This window comes from Podarcis gaigeae, assembly GCF_964106915.1.
Source record: "Podarcis gaigeae genome assembly, chromosome: 2".
Taxonomy (NCBI): Eukaryota; Metazoa; Chordata; class Lepidosauria; order Squamata; family Lacertidae; genus Podarcis; species Podarcis gaigeae.
The window spans coordinates 92,715,472-92,726,190 of NC_139679.1; the positions used below are offsets into that span (position 1 = coordinate 92,715,472).

A 10,719-nucleotide genomic window follows, 5' to 3' on the forward strand; every position below is an offset into this window, starting at 1 on the left:
AGAAGTGCTTCTCATTTGACATGTGGATTCATTTAATTTTAGTAGTATACTCATGCTGGCCCCAATCTAGCACCAGGGCAGAAAATCCAGCCTTCACGTAATGCATGGGCCAGATTGTTTTTCAAGCATTAAAAAAAAAGGGGGGGAGATATGCATTCCTCCTTTGGAGACCGAGCCGCAAATGAGGGCATGGCAGAGGTGGAATGAGATTCACATTCCGTTCACTACCCACCAGACTGCAGACATTCAGTTCTGATGCAAGCTGTTTTGTTCTCAGTGAAATCAGGTGTCACGATATCAGCACTGGACACAGAGGGGAAGCTGGAAGCATCATTTGATTGCTGTTGCTTAGTGATGGCCGAGGCTGGGAAGGGGAGTTTGGATGTCCCTGGAGGGGAATTTGCTAGGTGCTGATATAAAGAGGCAGAGACTGGGCATTGTGCATGCAGGTCACCTGGGAAATGGTCAAAGTTTGCCTGTCAGAGATGCAACTTCTCAGGTTTGGAGCTTTTCGCTGTTCTCCAGGCACAACACGCAGATGCCAGGGAAATGCAATGGCTCAATCAATAAAATAATGGAAAGGAAAGGCAGACAGGCTAGCCCACAAGAGACGTATGCGTATGTGAAGTGTGTGGACAAATGAAGATACCTGTGTGTCTGTAGTTTTGTATGTGCACAGTGAATTAATGTGTGTGTGTGATCCAGCTGGATGGGTGGGGTATTATTATTACCATTAATAAGTGGCATGGCCACTTAGTAAATTTGTCCTTATACTTGGCAATGGTCTCTGTTGTTACTAGACAACAGTGCTAATTGTATGGGGAAATCAATATTTTGTGGTCTCCACACTCAAAACTAGTAGGACATAGCTGACTTCACCCAGTAGGCATGACGCTGTCAAAGGGACGAGAAAGAGCAACAATGATGGTACAGTGCTCTGCTCTAATTTTGCATTATACCTCACGCAGCCATGTTGAGTCATGCCTGACACCCCAAGGCAACCGTTTTGTGACTGGCACCTACAGCACTTTCCTCAAAAAAATCCAAATCTGCTGACCATTCCCAAAAAGACTGGCGACCCCTGGTCTAGCATAACACATACTCTGGGAAGGCAGCATTTGGGAGAAACTAAACTGTGCATTGACCGTAAAGAAGCCCTGCCCCAATACTGTGGCCATTGCATTTTAATTTAAAAAACACCTGGAGATGTTGTCACAATAGGAAGTAGAGAAGTGGTTTGTTTTGTTTTTAAACTGAAACAGAAGCCTCTGCTCTATAATGTAATAAACAAAAACCTGTCCTTATTCCCTTATGGGGGACACAAGAACCCTTATAGAGTCCTTTGTAGGTTCTCCATTGGTCGGAGAAAAGAACAGAGGCCAACCAGAGAATATTGAGAAGCAAAGCAGCTCGTAAGCCTGATCTTTATTGAACTGTTGCAACAGGGTGCTCCCCTCACATGCAGGAAAGGAGGAGGACCCAGAACCCAGGTGTGCCTGCCCTTATATAGACATTTTAAATTGCCTGCCCTGGAGTTCAAGACCACCCCCAGAAACATCATACCTACAGCAGAAACCTGAGTGCATTGTTTATCTCCTGTCTGGCAGGTTACCTGTTAATGCTTACTTGATTGGATACCCTGGGGAGCCTGGCCAGTCTTTTGTAGTGACAAATACTTAGTTCCTGAGCCAGGTCACAGGCTGACCCTATTCATAAAGGTAAAGGTAAAGGTACCCCTGCCCGTACGGGCCAGTCTTGCCAGACTCTGGGGTTGTGCGCCCATCTCACTCAAGAGGCCAGGGGCCAGCGCTGTCCGAAGACACTTCCAGGTCACGTGGCCAGCGTGACATCGCTGCTCAGGCGAGCCAGAGCTGCACACGGAAACGCCGTTTACCTTCCCGCTAGAAAGCGGTCCCTATTTATCTACTTGCACCCGAGGGTGCTTTCGAACTGCTAGGTTGGCAGGCGCTGGGACCGAGCAACGGGAGCGCACCCCGCCGCGGGGATTCGAACTGCCGACCTTTCGATCGGCAAGCCCTAGGCGCTGAGGCTTTTACCCACAGCGCCACCCGCGTCCCTAGGACCCTATTCATACACAGATACAATATACCCTTAGGACAGGTTTTGTGAATGAAAAGACAATGGGGAGGCTTTTCCATTTTCCTTTGACCTTGCAGAGAAAACATTTGGTCAGTTTGGGAGCCAAAATGGCTCCAGGACTGCCCTCCTGTGCTGACTCAGACATGTGGCCCATACATTTATGTACGTATTTGCCTGGCAAATCCATCAACATCTATATATGACCTTAACTTTTTTTATTTCAATACTAAGATGGCAGCCACCGATGCCTGGAGGTGGGCTCACCCTTGGGTGAGAAAGCTCTAAGCCCATGGTCCCAACTGGGGAACACCCCCCACAGGGGGGCAATTTGATTCTAAGGGGGGCAATTTGAGAATGAGTTATGGACAGTTAATGGCATTTTAGGCATCCTCCATGTGAATAGGAATTCATGTTTTGAATAATAAGAATTATATGTGGGGGTTGGGGGAGAGAGAGATCAGGATGTTAGAGATGTTTAGACAAAAAAAAATTCCTTCCAGTAGCACTTTAAAGGCCAACTAAGTTAGTTCTTGGTATGAGCTTTCGTGTGCATGCACACTTCTTCAGATACACTATCTGAAGAAGTGTGCATGCACACGAAAGCTCATACCAAGAACTAACTTAGTTGGTCTTTAAGGTGCTACTGGAAGGAATTTTTTTTTGTTTTGACTATGGCAGACCAACATGGCTACCTATCTGTAACTAGAGATGTTTAGGTGGGGCATGGCCAAAAAAAAAAAGTTGGAAACCACTGCTAAGCCTTTTGGGGGAGATAGAACCAGACACCGTCTCAATTGGCATCTTTTAACTTTGTCGACGGTGGTGACGGAGGGAAACCTGCAGAGGACCCGAAACGGGAGGGCGCTCCTAGCCAGGATCCTTCGAGGGCAGAAGAGATGCCGAAGCGATTGCCTTGCCATTCTGCCCGCAGCACCACGCCTTCTCTCGCCGGCAAATCCTTTTCTCACGCGCTGGGTGTAGCCGCCCAGCCTTCGGTCCCGTTTGCCTCGCCCACACCAGGATTTGAATAACACCTTCGGCTCGCCGGTGCGTACGTGTGCGAGGCAGAGGCAAGGGGGGTGAGGCGGCGGGCAGGAGGAGCAGTCTCCAAATAGTTCTGCTGGCCCGCCTGTCTCTGCGCCCGGTGCAAGGTCTCCGGAGCGCAGGAGAGAGCGAGGGCCTTCCGCATCCTCCCCAAAAGCATGTCTGGACTGGGGAGCGGCGGCTGAATCAGGAAAGTGCCGCGAAGGAAAGTGAAATGGACCCGCCCTGGGTGTGAGATTAGGATCAGGGCGCGATTAAGCAGGCATTCATGGCGAGGGTCAGCGTTAATTCTTTTTAATCTTCGCCGAGTCCCAAAGGCCTTTCCCCGCTTCCCTTCCCTCCCTCGCCTCCCACCTCTGGTCACATGCACCCGCACGCAGACATGCTCGAGTGGATGACTAAACTGCTCGGAGCACGGGGAAAGCAGACGCTTCAGAAACTCCCTGCTGCTGCTGCTTTGGCTCTGTGGGCAAAACACCTCATACAATGCCCGAGCTGTGCTTTCGCCCAGAGCGGCTCTTCAGCAGCTGCAGACTGTGCCCTAAACTTTCTGGTTTCCAGATCACAGGGTGAGCTCGCTCTGCTGCAGCTGTAAAATGGACATATTTTTGTTTCTCCCTACCTACCTTATGCGGGCTTGGGGGAGGGAGGAGTAGTGTCTGTTTGATGGTGGGTATGTAGCCACATACCCACCACCAGGGACACAGGTGGCGCTGTGGGTTAAGCCACAGACCCTAGGACTTGCCGATCAGAAGGTCAGCGGTTCGAATCCCTGCGACGGGGTGAGCTCCCATCACTCAGTCCCTGCTCCTGCCAACCTAGCAGTTCGAAAGCCCGTCAAAGTGCAAGTAGATAAATAGGTACCGCTCTGGTGGAAAGGTAAACGGCGTTTCTGTGCGCTGCTCTGGTTTGCCAGAAGCGGCTTAGTCATGCTGGCCACATGACCCGGAAGCTGTACGCTGGCTCCCTTGGCCAATAAAGCGAGATGAGCACCGCAACCCCAGAGTCAGGCATGACTGGACCTAATGGTCAGGGGTCCCTTTATGTAGCCACATTATATAATTAAAGCACTATTGTGCCACTTTAAACAATCATGGCTTCCCTCAAGGGATCCTGGGAACTGTAGCTCGTTCATAGCTGTCAACCTTCCCTTTTTTTGCGGGAAATTCCCTTATTCCAGCGCCGTTTCCCGCTGCTATCCTGGATTGTTAGATATCCCGTAGACTGTCCCCAGCACAGGTGAGGCTGCTGATCCCTTATTTTCAAATCTGAAAGGTGACAGCTATGAGCTCGTTAATGGTGCGGAGAGTTATAGGAGATCCCTGTTCACCTTACAGAGCTTCAGTTCCCAAAGGTTCCCGGGAAAGAGGGATCCAGCACATAATAGTTGCGGCTTCCCCAAGGCCCCACACCCAGCTCAACCAAACCAGTTGCACGCGCCAGAACTAAGCTTACCATATTTCAAAAAGTAAAATTCCTGACACCCGCACCCAAATTGTTGGGCTTTTTCCCCGGGAACAAACCCAAATGGCTGAGCTTTTTTTCAGGAAACCTCCCCTCAAAATAGTGGTTTTAAAGCTTTTTGAGCTGTTTCCGCTGCTTTTTCTATCGTGTTGCCATACATTCCTGACATTTTGCCAATTCAGCAAACAAAACCCTGACGCCATTTTTACACCCGAAAACCAGGACATGTCAGGAATTTTTCTGATTGTGGCAAGCCTACCCAAAATCCACTTCTGAGGGATTCACTGTTAAACCACTCTGAAAATTGTACATCTTTGAGAGGTAATGAAGGTGTCAGGCAAGCCTCCTTGGGGAGAGCATTCCACAAATAAGGAGCCACCACAGAAAAGGCCCATTCCTGTGTTGCCATTCGCCAGACCTCTCGTGAGGGAGGCACCCAAAGAATGGTGAAATATGGTGAGTGCAAGTTGAAGTTCAGAGTGAGGTCTCTTTGCAAATACCTGCCATTGTAGTTCATAGCCCGTTAGCAAAATTTCTGATCAGGCAATTATTTGATGTGCTCCATCCTAGAGCTGAAAAGGACTTCAACACCCTTCAGAGATTTCACAAAGGCTTGATCATGAGATGTTCATGCAACCGCTTCTTCAGGACCTCCCATGAAAGAAATTCAATTTTCCCAGTGTTTACACCTGTTGACATTCATTGGATTTTTGTCCAAGTAAGTGTGGTTATGATAAGATATGCCAGAAGCATTTCTTGATAACCAACCTAAGCAATTAAATTACATAGATAAATCTCCCTACAATTTAACCTTTTGGCATGCAGATGTTTCAGCTTCAATGTGAGAACATTACGTTTCCCAACAGCCAAACAAACAAATTATGATTTCTGGGCAATCTTCCCACAAACCAGGACAAGCAAAGCTCGCATAACCTTGAGTGACTATTGTGGGCATTTAGGGGACAATGTCTGTGACACAAAGACACAAGATCTATTACAGGCATATTTCATCATATAACAGATCTTGGCATTTAAAAACCTTTTTTTGTTTGTTTTCTTTTTTTAAAGCAGTTTTTAGACCTGCAAAAGTTGAGCAACCTTTAAAAAACACACACAAACACTACATAGCTATCCAGATAGAGTGGGTATTTATTTTTAAATTTTTAATTTGCTTCCTTTCTTTGAAGGACAGGCGTGTCAAAAGCGGTGAGCAGGCTCCCTCCCTCCATCTCTCAAAGCAAAGCTCTCTCCACCCAGTAGATCTGCAAATTTAACATGCAACTGCACTGGCTCCATTCATGCAGCACGAAATTGTTAGCAATAATCACCCTCCCTTCACAATCTTCTGAATCAATAAAGAGGGGCATCTGTAGCCAATCTGACCTGTGGTTTAAAAAAAAACACACACAAAAAAAATTCTGAGCTTGGTTATCAGTCTAAACAGTTATCTCAGCATAAACAAAACCCATCTACTGTATTTTTCCATGTATAACACGCCCCCAAGATTACTGAAAATCGCTCACCCGCCTGAACAACATTTGAAAAAGCACGCAAGGCAGAAGCCACCAATCGTCTGATCGCTCACCACCAGCAGCAGCCAATCGCCCACCCAAATGCCGCTGCAGCAGCCAATCGACAACAGCCCTTGCCGAAGCCCACAATCACCTACACTATCACCGCTGACAATCTCCTGCTCGCAGCAGCAAACAATCCCCTGTCTCCCCCCCCGCACTATCTATGTATAAGACGAGCCCAGTTTTTAAAGATTATTTTAACATAAAACTCGTCTTATACCCAGAAAAGTACGGTATTCTAAAACACTGACTTAGTGGGACTTTCTTCTAATCAGAAATGTGCAGGATGGTAGTGTAATTTAAGTGGGCACATTGCCAGGGTAATGCCCCCCATTGGAAGGTTTGTGTGATGTATCCCATTTCAAGAGTTAGTATACACAACAGGCTTGTAGGATTTTCTGCTAACGTATAGGACGATATACTACAATCTTAAAGCTGTACTTACACATTTATGTGCTATTGGTTTCAGCTGTTTGGTGGATAGTTGAGTCGATCACCCCTAACAGCCCAGTGTCTTCATATGGGGGGGGGGGTTTTGCTGTGCATCCTTATGGCCAACAAATAATGCCACTCAGGGTGAGAGCATGGGGGTGAAAAGCATGAAGTTGCGAGAGTCGATTGGCAGAGTGAGGCCCCTTTGGGGTAAGGGACAAAGGGTGTGAGTGGACTTCCTCTGGGTGGGAACTGTTGCTAAAAAACATTTGATTGGGTTTTTTTTTTTTACCCAGGAATTTGGTTAAATTGGAAATTCTAATTGTTGTCCTCACTGCTATTTAGTTTTGTTCGACCATTGGGAAATAGTTACCGTATTTTTTGCACCATAACACTCACTTTTTTCCTCCTAGAAAGTAAGGGGAAATGCCTACGGGTGGCATGCCTACGGATTTTCCTCCTCTAAAAACTATGTGCATGTTATGGTCGGGTGCGTGTTATAGAGCGAAAAATACGGTAATTTATGCTATTTATTGGAATTTTAAAAAAATGGGATTCTGCACTTTTTGCATATTGTTTCCTTTTTCTGTATATTTTTATTGTTAGTTTATTTCATTGTTCCCAGCTCTGGGGTTGACATATGAAATGAAGAGCAGTTTGATCACTGTTGTCATTAAAAGGCTTAACCGGGGGGGGGGTGGTAGCTTGTGAAGTGGGACAATCAGTGTACAAATCTTTTCTGGTATGGAACAAGAATAAAGCTGAGAACTCCTGACCTACTTTTGGTTTCACTGCTCTGATCTTGGGAATCTTAGTAGGGAAGGATGTGGTTGAGCAGCAAATGAGTGTTTTAAAAATAATAATAGAACAAGAAAACTCTGAGATTGAACCCCAGCACCATCTCTACAGCTGTGGGCAAAATCATGCCCAGACTTGTTTCTGGTACTAAGGAAACAAAGAGAGCATAGGTCTTCTTGGCAATATTCCTGACTCTGAGCTGTCTGCACAATAGACTCCTTGTTGCAATCCTTCAAGTGTCATGTGCGTCTTGCTCCAAAACTCCGTTGGAGGCTGGCTGGGCAATCTATATGACAATTCATATGCCTAAATACCTTGTACCAGCCACATTTAGATATATATGCCGTGTCAGACCATTGGCATGCTTCAAAGCATAACAGACTCTATACCAACAATAATTTTTTAAACTCGCGAAGGCTTCTGCAATTCTTTGCATTTGAATCTGTTGTAGTTGGATGACATTATTAAAAAAATAAATTCTTTGCCCACCTAGATTTATTGCATTATTTAAAAAAGAAAAAGAAACTGAACTATTAAGCAATTTAAAGGTTGCAGATCAGTTATGCCAGATATAGACCAGCATTTACTGGCTTGTCTATAGATACTACTCTATTGGAAATATTCCTATGGTTTTGACCCTATTCATGTTTACATAAAAGTAAACTGTTTGGAACTCTATGCCACCCGCTTTAAGCTGGGCAGTCTTTGGTCAATAAAGTGCTTAAATGCCCTGGTACAATCTTTACCTGCCCCAGCTGCAACAAAACATGCCTCTCCCATATCAGTCTCTACAGCCACAGGTGATGCTGTAAACTCTCCAATGGCTTGCCTTCACCCCTGAAGGTGCCCTCTTCCATTGTCTCCCAAGGCAGACAGATGCCAACAACTGCCTAGAAATCAGCTGGACTCCCCCCCCCCCCGCCCCATGTAAACGGGTTGTATTCAGTGTTGGCTTTGAACTAGCTTCATGGAACCTCCCCATGCTCTGCAGCCTTGAAAAAAAAAGAAAAAGTTGCTCCTGAAGGCTAGGGGAGCCTCCAGAGCATTGTAGGATACAGAGCAGAAGGTTGCAGCAGGTAAGAGCATCGCAGGAAAACTGGATGTCCCACCTTGTATGAGCAGAAACACTTTCTGCTAGTGCAAAACCGCCATTGGATACAAGCTAATGAAATCGTAAGCCTGTTGCTTGGGTCCATTATAGATATAAAGGTAAAGGGGCCCTTGACCATTAGGTCCAGTCGTGACCAACTCTGGGGTTGCAGCACTCATCTCTCTTTATTGGCTGAGGGAGCCGGCGTACAGCTTCCGGGTCATGTGGCCAGCATGACTAAACCGCTTCTGGTGAACCAGAGCAGCGCACGGAAACACTGTTTACCTTCCCACCAGAGCGGTACCTATTTATCTACTTGCACTTTGACGTGCTTTCAAACTGCTAGGTTGGCAGGAGCAGGGACCAAGCAACGGGAGCTCGCTCTGTCACGGGGATTCGAACCGCCAACCTTCTGATCGGCAAGTCCTAGGCTCTGTGGTTTAACCCACAGTGCCACCTGTGTCCCTCCATTATAGTTACTTCCAGATAAATACTTCCAGATAAAGGACTTGCACTGACAATTTCTGTGTTTTCATAATAACTAGCATCATCCGTCACGGGGATCAATGAAGCTGGCAGAGTCCAAAAGTGAGGGTGGGTGGAAATAAACATCTTGCAAGCATCTTTTGTCTTCAAAATCCCTTGGGCTCAGGTGACTCGGTTCAGCTCCCTTGTAAGCTGTGTGCTACTGTTTCACAAAGTAGGTGGTTTAATTTACAGAGCATGCAAAGGATGCCCTCCCGCTTCCCATGTTCCTGTCAGCAGGGAAGTCCTGGCTTGTGATTCTCACATGCAAAGCAGTTCCTGGTCTTCGGTGGCAACATGCGCTGCACATTGCTCTCGGGCAGCAAAAGGCCGCCTGCAACATGCTGCCAGATATTTTCCACCCCAAGGCAGCTGAGCTTTTCGCCTCCCTGTGATTAATTCCGCCCACTCTTACAGGCATTATTCTCCCAGCCAAGGAGGAATGGGAGACTCCCTTCTCCTAGTCTCACTATTGAGCAATCGGAGCCCCTCCCACCAGCTCTGTGTGTGCACTGTCTTTACACTAAGATTCAGCCACATGGGCCTAAAACTATAAGGAAAAATAAAGCTTTTGCTTTTTTAAAAAAAAACTGATCTAAACGTAGGCATGTTTACTTAGATGTAAGTCCCACTGTGTTCATTGGGGCTAGTCCTTATTAAGTGTGCTTAGGGCCCCCTGCAGACCAGTGGTTTATTCCAGCTTCATACAAGAAGCACAAGGGCTGCTGTTGTTGCTTTCATAGAATCATAGAGTTGGAAGGGACCCTGGGGATCATCTAGTCCAACCCCCTGCAGTGCAGGAATATGCTGCTGTCCCTTATGGGGATCGAACCTGCAACATTGGTATTTTCAGCACCATACTCTTAACCACTCTGCAACACGTTCTTGCCACATTAACAGTGCATTGGTGGGGACTTCTCCAGGTTCATTAATTGTTCTACGATGCCTCACTGATGCAGCCGCATTATTATTGTCCGGAGGGGCTACTGTGCAGCGATAGCAGAAGGAAAATAAACCAGGACATTTGTGGTATAAAAATTGATGAGATGTCAGTAGGAAGCTGCAGTGAATGAAGCATAGAATCATAGAAGTGTAGAGCTGGCAGGGACACTGAAAGTCTTCTAATCCAATCCACAGCAATGTAGGACTCTCAACTGAAGCTTCCATGACAGATGGATGCTCTGCATCTAACCCATGGGTCAGCAAACTAAGGCCCGGGGGCTGGATCCGGCCCAATTGCCTTCTGGATCTGGCCCGCGAACAGTCCTGGAATTGCCACATGGATCAGCATGGATCTGATTCTGATCTTTCAGGCTGTGCCATTCCTCCCCCTCCCTCACACACACCGCGGCAGCACCTCCTCCCTCCCTCCTCCTGGCTTCTCCCTGCCCTGCCTAGAGGAGGAAGGGGGCTGGCCTTTGATTGCTGCCAGCACCACCAGCAGCATGATCACTCAAGCGGCCGCCATTTAAAGCAGAGTCCTTTTGTATGCCACTCATCATCCCTCCACCGCCGCCCCTCCATAAGGTCTGAGGGACAATGGACCGGTCCCCTGCTGAAAAATTTTGCCGACCCCTGATCTTACCTCTGCTTGAAAGCCTCCAAGGAAGGACAATCCACCACCTTCTGAGGGAAGTGTGACCACCCCAAAACTTTTGTAGGCTCAAAAAGTATTGAATGTGTGGAGCATGT

General features: G+C 47.1%; 1 long non-coding RNA gene across 1 annotated transcript; it reads left to right on the forward strand.

Annotated features, from left to right (window-relative positions):
- The first annotated feature begins 3,573 nt into the window (after positions 1–3,573).
- LOC310838257 lies at positions 3,574–9,809 on the forward strand. Its single transcript, XR_014560859.1, has 3 exons — positions 3,574–3,713; positions 5,179–5,326; positions 9,048–9,809. It is a non-coding gene; the product is annotated as an uncharacterized lncRNA (long non-coding RNA).
- Positions 9,810–10,719: the final 910 nt, after the last annotated feature.